Genomic DNA, 20943 nt, shown 5'->3' with positions numbered 1-20943 from the left:
GATACGCCCATACACAGTCAAGGTGGGTTTAAACCTGACCCAGGGCAGGAAAGGTTCAAATCGGGCGAGTGGTTGTGCGGGGCAGGGTGGGGTCGGGTTCAGGATAAACCCGCCACAGAGTATATATTTATATATATAATTTTAGGAATTAGGTTCAGATCCTCATTACCACTCATTTCAGTTCCCAACCCTGAACCCAAACTCACCTCTTAACTCTTCAGCTCTTCCCCAAGGACCACAGCCTCTACTCAGCTGCACTAGACCACTAGTCAGTCGCCGTCACAGCTCGTCCCGTCGTTGTAGTCAGTCGGTATTGTCACAGCTGCCGTCGCTCACCAACCCTAGGAATTAGGGCTTAGATCCTCACCGCCACTTACTTCAGTTCCCAACTCTCAACCAAACTCACCTCTTCAACTCTTCTCCAAGGACCACATCCTCTGCTCAGCTGCTCCAGTCAGTCGCCGTCCCAGCTCGTCCTGTTGTGGTAGCCAGTTGGTGTCGTCACAGCCACCGTCGTTCACCAACCCTCCTCATTCACCTTGGTCACCTCGCCGTTGTCCCTCATTGAGCTCACGTCGACCTCGCTCCCACTTCTCTCCTCTCCATCATTGTTTTCGCGGTCACTATCCTCATTGGCTCGCCTCCCCGGTCTGCGGTCTCTGGTCTCTACTCACATTGTCGTCCCTCCTTCCTCCCTCGTCGCCTCTCTGGTAACTGGTAAGCACTCCTTGCACACTACTTACTGCTGCCGTGCTTTTTCGGTTTTTTTAAGTTAATTTTTATAATTTATCTTTTGCATTAAAATAGTTAAACTAGACTAATTAATATTATTGATGTTGTTGTTGATAGTTGATAATCTGATTTTGTGTTGTTGATTGTTAATTTTGTGTTGTTAATTGTTAATGGCTAATTGTTATACCGTCTTTCTGATTTTGCAATTGTGTATTCTGATTTGTGTATTTATGCTTTGATTTATCATTTTTATGTATTCTGAATTTTGATTTTATTGTGATTTTGCAATTGTGTATTCTGATTTTTGTGCATTTATGCTTTGAATTCTCATTTTTATGCATTTTGAATTTTGATTTTATTTTGGTTTTGTAATTGTGCATTCTGATCTTTGTGCATTTATGATATGATTTATCATTTGTATGAACTTTGTGTTTACTAATCATCATGCTTAACTTAAATAGTTTATATGCTTTGTGTTTTCAGTGTAGGTTCGTTAAGATAATTTTATGGCTAGTAATGCTAGAGAAGGCACACAAAGTAAAAATATTGCTCCTATCGATAATGAAATTGAAGTTTAAAGTAATGCTAATCAAACCTCAGAAACTCCCCAAGCAACAGATAATAATGCCTCAAATCCAGAAGGATCAACTCCTGTTGAAGATGACAATAAAGCTAATGTTAAGAGTACTTATTGGGAGTATTTTGATCGATTAAAAGTAGAAGGTGAATGAAATGCAAAATGCAAATTTTGCAACAGTGTGCTTAATACAAATTCGAAGAATGATAACAAGTCATTGAGGAACCATGTGGACTGATATTCTAAGAGAATAGAGATGGCGAACTCAAGGCAATCATCAATTACTGAATCACTAGCAAAACAAGCACAAGAGCAAAAAGTAAATGAAGATGAATTTGTGTTTGACCCTTCAAAGACAAGAAAGTGTGTCTCTGGAAATAAGGCTGCGTGTAACCGATCCATTGCATCCCTAAGGCGATCCCTTCTCTCTTATTCCGGGTCAGTGGCATACTTGGGATCGTGTTGCTTTTGGATTGATGGATGTGGATGCTCTTCCATTGAAGGTGGTGATGAGATGGAGAGATCATTATGTGGTTGAAAAGGAAGTGCACCAGAGCTTGAGGGTTGAGTGTTGAGGGTAGAGGATTGGTCTATGCGGGATATAAGAGCTTGGAGAGTAGATGTGAGACTAGTGAGAGAGGTAAGTGTGTTCTCTATGGATGTTTGTCTTTGGTGCATAACTCTAAGAGTGTTGGTATCCAATGGAGGTTGGGGTGGATAGGACGGTTCATTAGTTGAGAGAAAGGGTTCATGGTAGGAAGTTGGTTCATCTTGATAAGGATAAGGAGATGGTGTATATTGAGGTGGTGGTTCTTGGGAGTAATTGTGCTGGAATGGGGATGGTTCTAAGTATGATTCATAAGGTGGATAAGGGTCAGGGTCATATGGAGGTGAATGGTGGAAAGGGACTTGTGAGTGTGGTGGTTCAAAGCTATGCTGAGGAGAGGGTTCATAGGCATATGGTGGTGGTTGTTGATAATCAAAAGAGTGCTCACCATAGCCATCATCTTGGTATGCCTCTTGGAAGGGCTCTTGGTCATAGTATGTTGGTGGAAGTTGTTGCCAAGAGGGTTGATCAAATCCTTGTGGCTCCTCCCATCTTTGGTTGTCCCATCCTTGATGCATGTTCTTATTGTAATCTCCTCTCCCTGCAACATAATTGTAACCAGACTCATAGCCAAAGTTGTGAGAGTTTATAGTAGTGAAAAAATAAAAACAAAAATTAATAAAAAGCAAATATTTACAATAACCAATAATAAGGCACACGTTTGTAATTCCCCAGCAACGGTGCCATTTTGACGAACGGATTCTTGCGTGGTCTAGAATTTTACAAATAAGCTCTTGTTGAAAGTATAACTTCTAAACCAACAAAAATTCTTTCGTACAAAAAAATTTGGTTGTCACTAAAGCAAACCTAATAAAAATAAATAACCGAAGTATTCAAACCTTGGGTCGTCTCTCAAGGAATTGCAGGGAAGTATGATTTATTATTGGTTATGGAAAAGTATCTTTTTGGGTTTTTGAAATAGGGAACAAGGAAATAAATTAGCAATAAAGTAAATTTATTATCATGAACACCCTTGCAAGGTATAAGAACTGGAAATCCGATCCTAGTTATCCTTATCAGGTGTGATGAGAATTGTTTATTGCTCCCACTAGTTAACCCTTACTAAATAAAGGAAAGTCAAGTGGACTAATCAATTTGATTCCTCAAGTCCTAGTCAACTCCTATGGAAAGACTAGCTTTAGAGGGATCCAAATCAATCAGCAAATTCCAATTTTCAATCAAAAGCTGAGTTTGATAACTCAAGTGTCACCAATTACTCAACCAAAGCAAAGGGGGAAAAATCTAAATTAAATTGGAAGCATCAATAACATGAATTTGAAGAAAGCAATCTTAAATCTGAAATACCTCAAAGTGTATTAAATAAGAAAATCAATCCTAACATGGAGTTCATAAACCAATATTAAAAAACTAAAATAATAGAATAAATAAAAGTAGAAGAGAAATTAAAGTAAAGGAACATTGAACCTGGAATGAAGAAGAAGTAAACCTAACCTAAGAGAAATCCTAAATCCTAAATCCTAAGAGAGAGGAGAGAGCCTCTCTTTCTAAAAAAACTAGATCTAAAACCTAAAATTGTGAATAATGAATGTTGTCTCAATGAATGGATGCATTCCCCCACTTTATAGCCTATAATATGTCTTTTTTGGGCCGAAAACTGGGCCAGAAACAGCCCAGAAATTGCCCCCAGCGATTTCTGTTAATTCTACAGATTGCGCATGGCACGCGTACGCGTCAGTCACGCGTTTGCGTCAAACACGCGCTCGCGTCATATTGCATAACTCCAATCCACGCGTACGCGTCAGGCATGCGCACGCGTCACTGCAATTTTCTCCATGTCGCGCGCATGCGTGAGCCATGCGTGCGCGTCGCTGCTCGCTGGTTATCTCCTTGATTTCTTGTATTCCTTCCACTTTTGCATGCTTCCTTTCCATTCTCTAAGCCATTCCTGCCCTGTAATCTCTGAAAACACTTAACATACATATCAAGGCATCGAATGATAATGAGAGAGGCTTAAAATTAGTTAAATTAAGACCAAAGAAACATGTTTTCAATCATAGTATAAAATCGGGAAGGAAAACGTGAAACATGCAAATTGTATGAATAAGTGTGAGAATAATGAATAAAATCCACTAGATTAAGCCCAGGATAAACCCTAAAATTGGAGTTTATCAATAAGATTCATGGATTATGGGTGTTGCTGCTGTTTTAGATCATAGGTACAAGATGGTTGGAGTTAATATAAGTTCCAAGCATGTTGACAGAATTCATCAGTTGTGTAATGAATTGGTTAATGAATACAATCAAAAAATGAGTTTTGATGTGTCACATGTTGGTACAAAAAAAGTTGATGAAAGTGGAAATATAAGCCTATTTGGGAATGATGATTATATGATGTATCTTAAAAGAAGAAAAATGACAAGGAGTTCATATGTAAATGTTAAGTTTGATCATTATCTTGAGGAGAAAATTCATCCTCCAAATGATCCTAACTTTAATGTTTTGAAATGGTAGAAGAACAATCAAATAAAATTTAAAGTTCTTGCAAAAATAGCCAAGGATATATATGTCATTCTGGTATCTACTGTTGCTTTTGAATCTGCTTTAAGTACAAGTGGTCGTATAATTTTTTCTCGTTGCGAAAAGCTAAAAGAAAGCATAATTGAAGCTTTGATGTGTGGACAAAGTTGGTTGTGGGCAACTTTAGGGAGTAATGATGAGTCCAAATTTGATGATAATTTTTGGCTTGAATTGGATGGATTTCATCATATATACTCACACTTAATCACCAAAATAGCATACTTTTGTATTTTATCCCTAAATTGGACTTAAATGAGAAAACATGCATTTTGGTGCTTACATTGAGCAATTTGATTCCACTTTTATTTCATTCGATGCCATGATGTTTTGTTAAGTGATTTCAGGTCAATTAGGCATGAATGGCCAGGCAAAAGTGGGAGGAAGCATGTAAAAAGGAAGAACACATGAAGAAAACAAAGGAAAAGCACACACTAAAGTGTACGTACGCACAACCATCTGTGCGTGCGCTCAAGTACATAAATCAGAGGTGTGCATACGCACAACCTCCCGTGCGTACGCACAAGTGGTGAAATAGCAAGTGTGTGTACGCACAGGTACCAGCGCGTGACTTCATTAATGAGGCACGTAGCTTGCGATTTTGGGGGCCTCTTAGCCCAATTTTGAGGTGCTGAAGCTGATTTAGAAGCCTATATGAAGGGGACAACATCACATATCAAAGCATTATGTTGAATTAGGTTAGATTAGTTTTAGGACACTTTTCTTTTAAGTAGAAAATGTATTAGGAGTAGGAGTAGAGTAGATAGAAAATTCTCTCTTAGAGTTTAATAAAATCTCATTATAGCATTTTATAGTTTTGCTTTTGATCTTGTATTTTACTCATCTTTATTGTAAGTACTCTTTAATTTCCTCTTTAATTTCACTACTCTTTCTACTTTGTCTTATGGTTCAAGTATTTTGTTAATATATGCAATTTTGATTTCTTGAATATTTTGCTTATGAATTTGACGCTTTATGATTTCTATATGCTTGATTGAATGTTTATTGTTGCTTTTGTAAATAGTTTAGTTATAGTTTTTATTTTCTTTTTGCAATTTCTTATGTTTTAGTTTTATGCCTACCAAGTGTTTGTGAAAATGTCACTTGGTAATTTTGAGTAGCTTTTTACACCTTGACTTGGGAAATGAGTTCTTAGAATACTAGAGTCATAATGTCTGATATTTAGCGGTAATTCTTGGGTAGTTAGTTGATTTTTGTTTCCATTGATGCTAGCTTTTTACTAAGAAATTAGTAAGTTAGCTAGGACTCATGGATTAAGATCAATAATGCTTGCTTGACTTACTCCTTGATGTTTGGGGTTGACGAAGCGAGATTGACTCATCATAGTTGCCATAGTTGTGGTTATGACAATGATAGGATTCCTTAATTCTCATTCCCAAGTCAAGGCTCTTTTATGCATTTATAGCATTTTCACTAATTTTGACCTTATTTTCCTTTTTATTGAATTAATTTCCTTTTTGGTCATTTTTTAGTTCTTTTATTTCTTAGTTCCTTTAATATTTTGTTCCTATACTCCAAAAACCCCCCCGTTTTTTCCTCATAACCAAGAGTGTGACATCTTAATTGCATTGTTTGAGGGAGACGATCCGAGATTTAATTACTCTCGATTATTTGTTTTTGAAAATTAAACTTTGATGGTGGAAATTAGTTATTGATTTGAGCTATACTTGCAACGAAGAGATTCTATTTTGTGAAATTCTAGACCAACACTAACTCTCCACATCAAGTAATAGTGATATATTACTTAATATTCATTTATGTTAATTTTTTTTTTACATAACACTAATTAATTTATTAATTGCTATCTCTTTTGATTTTTAGGTTTGAATCTTGACCTTCAAACCTTTAAAGATGATGAAGATGTGGAAAGTGATCAAGAATAAGGATTGAATGCTCTTTTATATTGTAGTGATGCAATTTTTTTATTGTGGTGTTAAATTTGTAGTGATCAAATATTAACTTTCATTTTTTAAATTTCAAGTTATTTAACATCGTATGAACCTTATATTTGTATTTTAATTTAGTTATGAATTTTAAGACTTTATCTTAATTTATATATGAATGTGTAAAAATTAAAATGTTATTTAATTTTTATAGGGGCGGATAAAATACTCGTGGGGCGGGTTAGAGGAAAGCAATCTACTACCCATGTGTAAGGGTGAGGCGAGTAGTAATAGAACACAAAGAAGGCAGGACAAGATTGAGTAGGGTAAAAATCCATCCCTACTCACACCACTGTCACCCATACCCTCTATGCTTTGCTATTTGAAAAAGAAAAAGAGAAAGAGGTCCGCTAAATTAACATCTAAGACATAAAAATTATCATAATAACATATATAATTCTACACTAAGAAAATAATATACCTATTTAAATTTGATTTAAATGTTAGCTTAGCCTTTATTTCTATACAAATATGTATACATGTATGATTTTACTAATATTTTTCTCTAATATCTTTAGGTCTTATTATTGCTTTTGTTTTATAATATAATGTTAATATTTAATTTTTAAATAAAGTTTTAATTTATTTTCAGTGTCTAAATTTATTTTATTTTTATTTTAAATATCTTTTTATTTTATATTTATTTTTTAATTAAAATTTAATTTTTTACATTATCGTCATCATTTCCTTCTCTTACCCCAAAAGCATTGCTTGCTTGAACATTCTTCCCATGGTGACATGAAAGTATATATGGAATTAAACCCTATATCATGCAATACCATTCTTTTTACTACCATCATTTATTTTTCATGATAGCCTCCTATTCTCACACCCTGTACATTCCTTCACACTTTTTTATATAGTTGTCAGAATCGAACCGGTGATTGAACCGATCAGACTATTGGGTCACTCGGTCATTAGTTTAACCGGTGGGTCACTGGTTGAACCGGTTAATCCGGTCCCACATAAGTAACAATATTCCCACACTAAGTAACAATATTCCCAATCCCCTTCATCCTATTCTCTGACTATTAATATTCCCACACTAATATTCTTCTGTCTCCACAGTATCAAATCTGCAACTGCAATAAACAAAGCAATGGCATTGATTCCATAACATAGATTCAAAGTCAATGATGTCAATTCACTTTCTTTTCTTTTGGCTTTCGCACTTGAAAAGCAAATGATATCACCACACCCCCATAGTCCCACTATCAAATAGTACTCAGTGAACATAAACAACACTAAATTGTGATATTGAATTAGCATTTACCACATTCAAAGTTCACAAGATCTGTCCACGAAATTCAAATTTCAAATCTCAATGACCAATCTGCTTTAGATAATTTCTGTCACAAAGATTTGCATCACAAGCAAAATTAAAAGTTCAACAAAGGAAAGATCTAAACAAAACTAACCAGTCTTAGCTATAATGGGCTCAAAAACAAGCTTAGCTTTAGTAAGATACTCCACAAGCACATCGGTTTCTTTCTTCTCCTTGTTACCATCATCAAGCAGAGTTCTAGCATTATCAATTGCAGAATTTACTAGCTCCTAATCCGCAGGATAAAGCTTAGAAGTTAGAACCGATTAAGGCTTTCTCCATGTCATAAACATAATCTTCCAAAGCAAGTATTGAAAAAAATAAATCCACTAACTACTAAGAATAATGCACTAACTACTAAGAATAATATACAATAGCAACCAACATATATAACACTATAACAGATAATCAACAATCAACAATCTAACAATAATGGATAATCAACAAATTGAACAGAAATAAAAAATAAATCAATAAACAAGAGAGATTAAACAGAAAAACATATGTGGAAGTATTCATGTTTTCATCTGCCAACATACAGAAATCAAACAGAAATCAAACATATGTGATTATGTGAACAATCAACAATCTCAAAGAGAAACCAACATACATAATCAATCTACAATAATCAATTAATTCTAACTATCAGTACTAAATTATTGAAAATTTAATATCCTGAATAACATCAAAAAATTAAAAATACATACTTGGGATGGACCTTGGAGGGATGGAGGGACGAGCACTCGAGCAGAGAAGAGGGAGGCCGGAGGTGACGACTGACGACTGACGAGCAGAAGGCAGTAGGCGACGAGGTGGCGACTTGAATGTTCGATGGACCGTGGACGTGCTTCTTGGCGGTGGTGAGTGGCGCACTGGTGTGGTTACGGTGGTGAGTGTCGTGCTGCCTGAGGCTGAACGGGTCTCCGATCCACGTTGGCAACGAGGTGGCTGAAACTAAAGTAGACTCTCTAGTCTCTATCTCTCACGCCTCAGCTCTCATGGAGTCATGGTGGTCTCTCATGGCCAAAAGGGTTGGGAAGGAAAACAGGGGATGGAGTGAACACGATGGGGGCTAGGGTTCCATTTCAGCAATCAGCAGCTTTAGTGTTTTTTTTTAATTTTTAATAAGAAACGACGTTGTTTCAAGCGAAGGATAAAAAAAACAGTTCGAATCGGTCCGGGTTAAATGAAACCCGCCGGTTTGCCGGTTCTGATCAAATCCGGCCAGTTCAATCCGGTTCAATTCGATTCGATTCTTTGTTCGGTTCGAAAGTTTACTCAGACCGATTATGGCACCGGTTTGCCAGTTTTCTGGTCCGACCGGCTGGTTCGATCCGGTTCTGACAACACTGCTTTTTTATAATGTGAAACTTTACATCCACCTTTCATCACCAACTTAATTCCCTTTCAAAGATCAAATAACTCCACTATCATTTCATCAATTACTTGTAGTATGATACCTTTTCATAACACCTACCTAAAACAAAGTTTGCTACAATCTAAGTGTGATCGAATAATAGAAGCAAATCACATGTTCGACAAAATTTCATTAAAGAACTTGTTTATGTGGAACTCAATGTTAAGGAGCTACATTGTAACAGTATTTTGTCAAGACCTATATTGTGTAAAATGCATGCTACATATATATCTCTCTAGTACCTTTTAGCAATTTCAAAATTACACAAACTCACCAAGGCACATGCAAAGTGGCAGTGGTCTTAAAGTCTTGAATTCTTCCAATATTTCCATTAGTTTAGTAAAATAAATAGTATAATTTAATGGTATGTCTTTTCTAGTAATTATCTATTTAAAGGTAATTTTAACTAATATTATCCAAACAATATTTATTTTATCAAAATCGATTTTAGTATAGAGTTACTAGGAGTGGCAAACGGGTCGAAATCCACCGGCGCGACCCGTGTAACCCGCCAAAAAGACGGATTGGGCTGAAAATTTGAGACTGCCAACCTTAAAAATCCACCTAACCCACATTACCTAATTCGTGGGCTTCGGTGGGGCAGGGTGGGCTTCCCTGCTGGGCCAGACTTTTTTTTTGTAGGATCTTTTTTTACAAATTTCTATGATGCTATTGATCTACAAGAAGATGAAGATGATAATTGAAGATGTTCTAAGTTATATTTTGAATTATGTTTTATGTTTGATTGATTATAAACTTAAAGATGTTTAATTATATGTTCTGGAAATGTTTGTTTTGCTTTGAACAATATTGGTTTTATTATTTTATTTCAAAAAACTTGGTTTATAATTATGTTTATTATATATCTATAATTATAAAGACTTTAATGTTTATGAATTTAGAAATTATAATTTTTTGTCTTTAGAAATTATAAATTTATTGAAATAGTTGGGAAATTATATATATATATATATATATATAGTTTAATATTTAATGGTTTATAAAAAAAATTGGCAGGTTTGGTGGCCAATCCACCGTTAAGTAGGGCTGGGGAGAAATTCAAGACAGCTTCACTAGGTCGGACGGAGCGGGCCAGCCTGCCAGATGGCGGGGCGGGGCGGTCTTCCCCATTTGCCACCCTTAAGAGTTACCAAAATTAAACTATGTTGACACGAACTCACTTCTACCCCAAAATCAATTCTATAAAATCACTTTTATTCAAACTTATAAGTGTGGCGGGCGATGTGTACAAGGCCTGGGAACGAATTCACCACTGTATGGCTGACCAGCGATTACTAGTGATTCTGGCTTCATGCAGGTGGGTTGCAGCCTACAATCCAAACCGAGGATGGGTTTTTGGAGTTAGCTCACCTTCGCGGGATCGCGATCCTTTGTCCCAGCCATTGTAACATGTGTGTCGCCTAAGGCATAAGGGGCATGATGACTTGACATTATCATTTCCTTCCTCCGGCAGTCTGCTCAGGATTCCAAACTTCATGTTGGCAACCAAGCACGAAGGTTGCGCTTGTTGCGGGACTTAACCCAACACCTTACGGCACGAGCTGACGATAGCCATGCACTACCTATGTCCGCGTTCCCAAAGGCACCCATCTCTTTCAAGAGGATTCGCGGCATGTCAATCTCTGGTAAGGTTCTTTGTTTTACATCGAATTAAACCACATTCTCTATCACTTGTGCGAGCCCTCGTCTTCTTTGAGTTTCATTCTTGTGAACCTACTCCCCAGGTAGGATACTTAACGCATTAGCTATAGTATTGCACGGGTCGATACACGCAATGCCTAGTATCCATCGTTTACGGCTAGGAATACTGGCGTATCTAATTCCATTCGCTCCCTTAGCTTTCGGCTCTCAATGTTAGTTTCGGCCCAACAAAGTGCTTTCGTCGTTGGTCTTCTTTCCGATCTCTACGTATTTCACCACTCCACCTGAAATTTCTCTGCCCCTACCGTACTCCAGCTTGGTAGTTTCCATCGCCTGTCCAGGGTTGAGCTCTGGGATTTAACAGCAAACTTAAAAAGCCACCTACAGACGCTTTACGCCCAATCATTCCAGATAACGCTTGCATCCTCTGTCTTACCGCGACTGTTGGCACAGAGTTAGCCGATGCTTATTCCCTGGATACTGTCATTGCTTCTTCTCCAGAAAAAGAAGTTCACGAACTGTAGGCTTTCTACCTCCATGCAGCATTGTGGTGCACGAAATTGTGATCAATACTTTTCAAAACATAAACAATCCCTAGTAATGGCTCCAAAGACTTGGTGCTCAATACCATGGCATAAACACAACTTCGCACAACTAACCAGCAAGTGCACTGGGTCGTCCAAGTAATAAACCTTACGCGAGTAAGGGTCGATCCCACGGAGATTGGTGGTATGAAGCAAGCTATGGTCATCTTGTAAATCTTAGTCAGGCAGACTCAAATGTATAATGGTGATGAACGAAAATAACATAAAAGATAAAGATAGAGATACTTATGTATATCATTGGTGTAAGAGCTTCAGACAAGCGTATGAAGATGCCTTCCCTTCCGTCTCTCTGCTTTCCTACTATCTTCATCCAATCCTTCTTACTCCTTTCCATGGCAAGCTCGTGTAGGGTTTCACCGTTGTCAGTGGCTACCTCCCATCCTCGCAGTGAAAGCTAATGCTCATACACTCTGTCACAGTGCGGCCAATCACCGGTTTGGTTCCCGCTCCTACTGGAATAGAATCCCTCTTTTGCGTCTGTCACTAACGCCCAGTAGGTTAAAGTTTGAAGCACGTCACAGTCATTCAATCAATGAATCCTACTCAGAATACCACAGACAAGGTTAGACCTTCCGGATTCTCTTGAATGCCGCCATCAGTTCTTGCCTATACCACGAAGATTCCGATTAAAGAATCCAAGAGATATTCACTAAGCCTCAGATGCTTGTAGAGTAAGAATGGTTGTCAGTCACCTTATTCATAGGTGAGAATGATGATGAGTGTCAATCATCACCTTCATCAGATTGAAGAACAAGTGATATCTTGGACAAAGAACAAGCGGAATTGAATAGAAGAACAATAGTAATTGCATTGATACTCGAGGTACAGCAGAGCTCCACACCTTAATCTATGGTGTGTAGAAACTCCACCGTTGAAAATACATAAGAACAAGGGTCTAGGCATGGCCAAATGGCCAGCCTCCCAAAGTGATCAAAAGATCTAAAGAAAAAGGTTCCAAAGACCAGAAGATCCTTAATACAATAGTAAAAGGTCCTACTTATAGAAAACTAGTAGCCTAAGGTGTACAGAAATGAGTAAATGACATAGAAATCCACTTCCGGGCCCACTTGGTGTGTGCTTGGGCTGAGCAATGAAGCATTTTCGTGTAGAGACTCTCCTTGGAGTTAAACGCCAGCTTTTATGCCAGTTTGGGCGTTTAACTCCCATTTGGGTGCCAGTTCCGGCGTTTAACGCTAGAATTTCTTGAGGTGACTTTGAACGCCGGTTTGGGCCATCAAATCTTGGGCAAAGTATGGACTATCATATATTGCTGGAAAGCCCAAGATGTCTAATTTCCAATGCCGTTGAGAGCGCGCCAATTGGGCTTCTGTAGCTCCAGAAAATCCACTTCGAGTGCAGGGAGGTCAGAATCCAACAGCATCTGCAGTCCTTTTAAGTCTCTGGATCAGATTTTTGCTCAGGTCCCTCAATTTCAGCCAGAAAATACCTGAAATCACAGAAAAACACACAAACTCATAGTAAAGTCCAGAAAAGTGAATTTTAACTAAAAACTAATAAAAATATACTAAGAACTCAACTAAAACTACTAAAAACATACTAAAAACAATGCCAAAAAGTGTATAAATTATCCGCTCATCACAACACCAAACTTAAATTGTTGCTTGTCCTCAAGCAACTGAAGATCAAATAAGATAAAAAGAGGAGAATATGCAATGAACTCCAAAAACATCTATGAAGATCAGTATTAATTAGATGAGCGGGGCTTTTAGCTTTTTGCCTCTGAATAGTTTTGGCATCTCACTTTATCCTTTGGAATTCAGAATGATTGGCTTCTTTAGGAACTCAGAATCCAGATAGTGTTATTGATTCTCCTAGTTAAGTATGATGATTCTTGAACACAGCTACTTTTATTGAGTCTTGGCTGTGGCCCAAAGCACTCTGTCTTCCAGTATTACCACCGGATACATACATGCCACAGACACATAATTGGGTGAACCTTTTCAGATTGTGACTCAGCTTTGCTAAAGTCCCCAATTAGAGGTGTCCAGGGTTCTTAAGCACACTCTTATTGCCTTGGATCACAACTTTATTTCTTTCTTTCTCTTTCTCTTGTCTTCTTTCTCTTCTTTTTTTTTCGTTTGCTTTTTGCTTCCCTTTTTTTTTTGTGTTCACTGCTTTTTCTTGCTTCAAGAATCATTTTTATGATTTTTCAGATCCTCAGTAACATGTCTCCTTTTTCATCATTCTTTCAAGAGCCAACATTCATGAACCACAAATTCAAAAGACATATGCACTGTTCAAGCATACATTCAGAGAACAAAAGTGTTGCCACCACATCAAAATAATTAAACTGTTATAAAATTCAAAATTTATGCAATTCTTTTCCTTTTCAATTAAGCACGTTTTTATTCAAGAGAGGTGATGGATTCATAAGACATTCATAACTTTTAAGGCATAGACACTAAGACACTAATGATCATAAGACACAAACATGGATAAACATAAAGCATAATTTTCGAAAAACAGAAAAATAAAGAACAAGGAGATTAAAGAACGGGTCCACCTTAGTGATGGCGGCTTGTTCTTCCTCTTGAAGATCCTATGGAGTGCTTGAGCTCCTCAATGTCTCTTCCTTGTCTTTGTTGCTCCTCTCTCATGGTTCTTTGAGGAGGAGAATCTCTTGTTTGCTCCATTCTTTTCTTAGTGATGGGCTTGAGGTCATGCCTTCTCAGTTGAACCGGCTTCCCTCTTGAATTTCTCTTCCATTGGGCGTCCTCTTCACAGATATCTATGGGGACTTGGTCCAACCTTTTGATCAAAGTTGACCCTTCTTCATGGCCACAACTTCATAGAAGTGGTCTTAATGCCATAAATGGTTATGGAAAAACAAAAAGCAATGCTTTTACCACACCAAACTTAAAATGTTTGCTCGTCTTCGAGCAAAAGAAGAAAGAAGAGAGTAGAAGAAGAAGAGATGAGGAAGGAGGGAATGGCTTTGTGTTCGGCCAAAGAGGGGGAGAAGTGGTGTTTGATGAAGGATGGATGTGAGTGGTGAAGAGAAAGAGATGTTGAGGTGATTGGTGAATGGGTGAAGAAGAAGAGAGAGTGGTTGGGTTGGTGGGGATCCTGTGGGGTCCACAGATCCTGAGGTGTCAAGGAAAAGTCATCCCTGCACCAAATGGCACTCAAAATCACGTTTTGAGGCATTTCTGGCGTTAAACGCCGGGCTGATGCCCATTCCTGGCGTTTAACGCCAGGTTTTAGCCCTTTTCTGGCGTTTAACGCCAGTCTGGTGCCCCTTTCTGGCGTTAAACGCCCAGAATGGTGCCAGACTGGGCGTTAAACGCCCAACTGCTAGGCTTACTGGCGTTTGAACGCCAGCAGCATCTTCCTCCAGGGTGTGCTGTTTTTCTTCCTGTTTTTCATTTTGTTTTTGCTTTTTCAATGGATTTTGTGACTTCTTATGATCATCAACCTACAAAAAACATAAAATAACAAAAGAAACTATATAAAATATAATCATTGGGTTGCCTCCCAACAAGCGCTTCTTTAATGTCAGTAGCTTGACAGAGGGCTCTCATGGAGCCTCACAGATACTCAGAGCAATGTTGGGACCTCCCAACACCAAACTTAGAGTTTGAATGTGGGGGTTCAACACCAAACTTAGAGTTTGGTTGTGGCCTCCCAACACCAAACTTAGAGTTTGAACGTGGGGGCTCTTCTTGACTCTGATTTGAGAGAAGCTCTTCATGCTTCTTCTCCATGGTGACAGAGGAATATCCTTGAGCCTTAAACACAAAGGATTCTTCATTCACTTGAATGATAAGTTCACCTCCATCAACATCAATCACAGCCCTTGCTGTGGCTAGGAAGGGTCTGCCAAGGATGATGGTTTCATCCATGCACTTCCCAGTCTCTAGGACTATGAAATCAACAGGGATGTAATGGTTTTCAATCTTCACCAAAACATCCTCTACAAGTCCATGAGCTTGTTTTCTGGAGTTGTCTGCCATCTCTAGTGAGATTTTTGCAGCTTGTACCTCAAAGATCCTTAGCTTCTCCATTACAGAGAGAGGCATGAGGTTCACACTTGACCCTAAGTCACACAGAGCCTTCTTGAAGGTCATGGTGCCTATGGTACAAGGTATGGAAAACTTCCCAGGATCTTGTCTCTTTTGAGGTAATTTCTGCCTAGACAAGTCATCCAGTTCTTTGGTGAGCAAAGGAGGTTCATCCTCCCAAGTCTCATTTCCAAATAACTTGTCATTTAGCTTCATGATTGCTCCAAGGTATTTAGCAACTTGCTCTTCAGTGACATACTCATCCTCTTCAGAGGAAGAATACTCATCAGAGCTCATGAATGGCAGAAGTAAGTCCAATGGAATCTCTATGGTCTCATTTTGAGCCTCAGATTCCCATGGTTCCTCATTGGGGAACTCATTGGAGGCTAGTGCACGCCCATTGAGGTCTTCCTCATTGGCGTTCACTTCCTCCCCTTCCTCTCCAAATTCGGCCATATTGATGGCTTTGCACTCTCCTTTTGGATTTTCTTCTGTGTTGCTTGGGAGAGTACTTGGAGGGAGTTTAGTAACTTTCTTGCTCAGCTGTCCCACTTGTCCTTCCAAATTCCTAATGGAGGACCTTGTTTCATTCATGAAACTTTGAGTGGTTTTAATTAGATCAGAGACCATGGTTGCTAAGTCAGAGGGGTTCTGCTTAGGATTCTCTGTCTGTTACTGAGAAGATGATGGAAAAGGTTTGCCATTGTTAAACCTGTTTCTTCCACCATTATTATTGAAACCTTGTTGAGGTCTCTCTTGATTCTTCCATGAGAGATTTGGGTGATTTCTCCATGAAGAATTATAGGTGTTACCATAGGGTTCTCCTAGGTAATTCACCTCTTCCATTGAAGGGTTCTCAGGATCATAAGCTTCTTCCTCAGATGAAGCCTCCTTAGTACTGTTTGGTGCATTTTGCATTCCAGACAGACTTTGAGAAATCAAATTGACTTGTTGAGTCAATATTTTATTCTGAGCCAAAATGGCGTTCAGAGTGTCAATCTCAAGAACTCCTTTCTTCTGACTTGTCCCATTGTTCACAGGATTTCTTTCAGAAGTGTACATGAATTGGTTATTTGCAACCATCTCAATGAGCTCTTGAGCTTCTGTAGGCGTCTTCTTCAGATGAAGAGATCCTCCAGCAGAGCTATCCAAAGACATCTTGGATAGTTCAGAGAGACCATCATAGAAAATACCTATGATGCTCCATTCAGAAAGCATGTCTGAGGGACATTTTCTGATTAATTGTTTGTATCTTTCCCAAGCTTCATAGAGGGATTCTCCATCCTTCTGTCTGAAGGTTTGGACTTCCATTCTAAGCTTACTCAATTTTTTGAGGTGGAAAGAACTTTGCCAAGAAGGCATTGACTAGCTTTTCCCATGAGTCTAGACTTTCTTTAGGTTGTGAGTCCAACCAAGTCCTAGCTCTGTCTCTTACAGCAAAAGGGAATAGCATCAGTCTGTAGACCTCAGGGTCAACCCCATTAGTCTTGACTGTGTCACAGATTTGCAAGAATTCAGCTAAGAACTGATAAGGATCTTCCAATGGAAGTCCATGGAACTTGCAATTCTGTTGCATTAGAGAAACTAATTGAGGCTTAAGCTCAAAGTTGTTTGCTCCAATGGCAGGGATAGAGATGCTTCTCCCATAGAAGTCAGGAGTAGGTGCAGTAAAGTCACCCAGCACCTTCCTTGCATTGTTGGCATTGTTGTTATTTTCGGCTGCCATGAGTTCTTCTTCTTTGAAGAATTCGGTCAGGTCCTCTAAAGAGAGTTGTGCTTTGGCTTCTCTTAGCTTTCTCTTCAAGGTCCTTTCAGGTTCAGCGTCAGCTTCAACAAGAATGCCTTTGTCTTTGTTCCTGCTCATATGAAAGAGAAGAGAACAAGAAAATATGGAATCCTCTATGTCACAGTGTAGAGATTCCTTGAGGTGTCAGAGGGAAAGAAGAGAAACAGAAGACAGAAGTAGAAAATTCGAATTTATCAAAGAAGATGGAGTTCGAATTTTGCATTAAGGGATAGTGTTAGTCCATAAACAGAAGGATGTGAGAAGAAGGGAGGTAATTTTCGAAAATTAAGTAAAAGATTTTGAAAACATTTTGAAAAACACTAATTGATTCTCAAAAACTAAGAATAGAAAAAGAATCAAGTGATTTTTGAAAAAGATTTGAAATTAGAAATCAAAAAGATATGATTGAAAACTTATTTTGAAAAAGATGTGATTGAAAAATTATGGTTTTAAAAAGATATGATTGAAAAGATATGATTTGAAAACAATTTTAAAAGATATGATTTGAAAACAATTTTAAAAGATATGATTTGAAAACAATTTTAAAAAGATTTGATTTTAAAAATTAATGACTTGCCTAACAAGAAAAGATATGATTCAAACATAAAACCTTCCTCAACAGAAAAGGCAAAAAATGTTCAATCAAATCATTAATTGTTAGTAAGTATCTTTGAAAAAGGAAAGAAATTGATTTTGAAAATATTTGATTGAAAAGATATGGTTTGAAAAAGATTTGATTTTGAAAAACTTTGAAAACTTGAAAAAAAATTGATTTTGAAAACAAAATCTTCCCCCTTTGCCATCCTGGCGTTAAACGCCCAGAATGGTGCACATTCTGGCGTTTAACGCCCAAAACTATACCCTTTTGGGCGTTAAACACCCAGCCAGGCACCCTGGCTGGCGTTTAAACGCCAGTCTGTCTTCTTCACTGGGCATTTTTGAATGCCCAGCTTTTTCTGTATAATTCCTCTGCAGTATGTTCTGAATCTTTAATTCTCTGTATTATTGACTTGAAAATACACAAATTAAAAATATTTTTGGATTTTTAATAATAAGGAATAATCAAAATGCACTTAAAATCAAATAACAATGCATGCAAGACACCAAACTTAGCAGTTTGTATACTACTGACACTACATGAGACACATAAACACTCAAGTCAAAAGAATTCAAAGATCAGAGTAAGAAATCATCAAGAATTACTTGAAGATCCTTAAGACACATGAATGAATGCATGCAATTGACACCAAACTTAAGATGAGACACTAGACTCAAGCAAGAAATATTTTTGGTTTTTATGATTTTCTAATTTTTTTGGTTTTTTTTTTTTCGAAAATTAAGAAAAGAAAATAAAGGTATCAAAATTCTTAATGAAAATTCCAGGAATCATGCAATGTTAGTCTAAAGCTTTAGTCTAAAGGAATTAGACATAGCTAGCTAAGCTTCAGCAGAACATTGCATTCAATAGCTAAATTGATGAGAATCAATCAGCTTGGGTGATGATAAGAACATCACCTTGAAACACTAGAATTCATTCTTAAGAACTCTGAAGAAAAAAAAATACCTAATCTAAGCAACAAGATGAACCGTCAGTTGTCCATACACAAGAACAATCCCCGGCAACGGCGCCAAAAACTTGGTGTTGTTGCCGGATCAAAACATGGCACTGTTATTGCAGGGAACAAATGCGAAACTGTAGTTAGGACATTTAATTCCCCGGCAACGGCGCCAAAAACTTGGTGCACGAAATTGTGATCAATACTTTTCAAAACATAAACAATCCCTAATAATGGCTCCAAAGACTTGGTGCTCAATACCATGGCATAAACACAACTTCGCACAACTAACCAGCAAGTGCACTGGGTCGTCCAAGTAATAAACCTTACGCGAGTAAGGGTCGATCCCACGGAGATTGGTGGTATGAAGCAAGCTATGGTCATCTTGTAAATCTTAGTCAGGCAGACTCAAATGTATAATGGTGATGAACGAAAATAACATAAAAGATAAAGATAGAGATACTTATGTATATCATTGGTGTAAGAGCTTCAGACAAGCGTATGAAGATGCCTTCCCTTCCGTCTCTCTGCTTTCCTACTGTCTTCATCCAATCCTTCTTACTCCTTTCCATGGCAAGCTCGTGTAGGGTTTCACCGTTGTCAGTGGCTACCTCCCATCCTCGCAGTGAAAGCTAATGCTCATACACTCTGTCACAGTGCGGCCAATCACCGGTTTGGTTCCCGCTCCTACTGGAATAGAATCCCTCTTTTGCGTCTGTCACTAACGCCCAGTAGGTTAAAGTTTGAAGCACGTCACAGTCATTCAATCATTGAATCCTACTCAGAATACCACAGACAAGGTTAGACCTTCCGGATTCTCTTGAATGCCGCCATCAGTTCTTGCCTATACCACGAAGATTCGGATTAAAGAATCCAAGAGATATTCACTAAGCCTCAGATGCTTATAGAGTAAGAATGGTTGTCAGTCACCTTATTCATAGGTGAGAATGATGATGAGTGTCAATCATCACCTTCATCAGATTGAAGAACAAGTGATATCTTGGACAAAGAACAAGCGGAATTGAATAGAAGAACAATAGTAATTGCATTAATACTCGAGGTACAGCAGAGCTCCACACCTTAATCTATGGTGTGTAGAAACTCCACCGTTGAAAATACATAAGAACAAGGGTCTAGGCATGGCCGAATGGCCAGCCTCCCAAAGTGATCAAAAGATCTAAAGAAAAAGGTTCCAAAGACCAGAAGATCCTTAATACAATAGTAAAAGGTCCTACTTATAGAAAACTAGTAGCCTAAGGTGTACAGAAATGAGTAAATGACATAGAAATCCACTTCCGGGCCCACTTGGTGTGTGCTTGGGCTGAGCAATGAAGCATTTTCGTGTAGAGACTCTCCTTGGAGTTAAACGCCAGCTTTTATGCCAGTTTGGGCGTTTAACTCCCATTTGGGTGCTAGTTCCGGCGTTTAACGCTGGAATTTCTTGAGGTGACTTTGAACGCCGGTTTGGGCCATCAAATCTTGGGCAAAGTATGGACTATCATATATTGCTGGAAAGCCCAGGATGTCTACTTTCCAATGCCGTTGAGAGCGCGTCAATTGGGCTTCTGTAGCTCCAGAAAATCCACTTCGAGTGCAGGGAGGTCAGAATCCAACAGCATCTGCAGTCCTTTTAAGTCTCTGGATCAGATTTTTGCTCAGGTCCCTCAATTTCAGCCAGAAAATACCTGAAATCACAGAAAAACACACAAACTCATAGTAAAGTCCAGAAAAGTGAATTTTAACTAAAAACTAATAAAAATATACTAAGAACTCAACTAAAACTACTAAAAACATACTAAAAACAATGCCAAAAAGTGTATAAATTATCCGCTCATCACATTGCTCCGTTAGGCTTTCGCCCATTGCGAAAAATTCTCCACTACTGCCTCCCGTAGGAGTCTGGGCTGTGTCTCAGTGCGCCTGATCATCCTCTCGGACCAGCTACTGATCATCGCCTTAGTAAGATATTGCCTCACCAACTAGCTAATCAGACACGAGCCCCTCCTCGGGCAGATTCCTCCTTTTGCTCCTTAGCCTACGGGAAATTAGCAGCCATTTCCAACTGTTGTTTCCCTTCCAAGGGAAGGTTCTTACGCATTACTCACCTGTTCATCATTGGAAATGCCACTTCCCGTCTGACTTGCATGTGTAAGGCA

General features: G+C 38.3%; 1 non-coding gene across 1 annotated transcript; it reads left to right on the top strand.

Moving 5' to 3' along the window:
* The first annotated feature begins 16657 nt into the window (after window positions 1-16657).
* On the top strand, window positions 16658-16765 carry LOC130953915 (small nucleolar RNA R71). Its single transcript, XR_009076076.1, has one exon. It is a non-coding gene; the product is annotated as a small nucleolar RNA R71 (small nucleolar RNA).
* Window positions 16766-20943: the final 4178 nt, after the last annotated feature.

Source organism: Arachis stenosperma, chromosome 9 (genome assembly GCF_014773155.1).
Source record: "Arachis stenosperma cultivar V10309 chromosome 9, arast.V10309.gnm1.PFL2, whole genome shotgun sequence".
NCBI lineage: Eukaryota > Viridiplantae > Streptophyta > Magnoliopsida > Fabales > Fabaceae > Arachis > Arachis stenosperma.
Note: the sequence above shows the minus strand (reverse complement) of the source record. Positions and strands in the feature narration are given on the sequence as shown.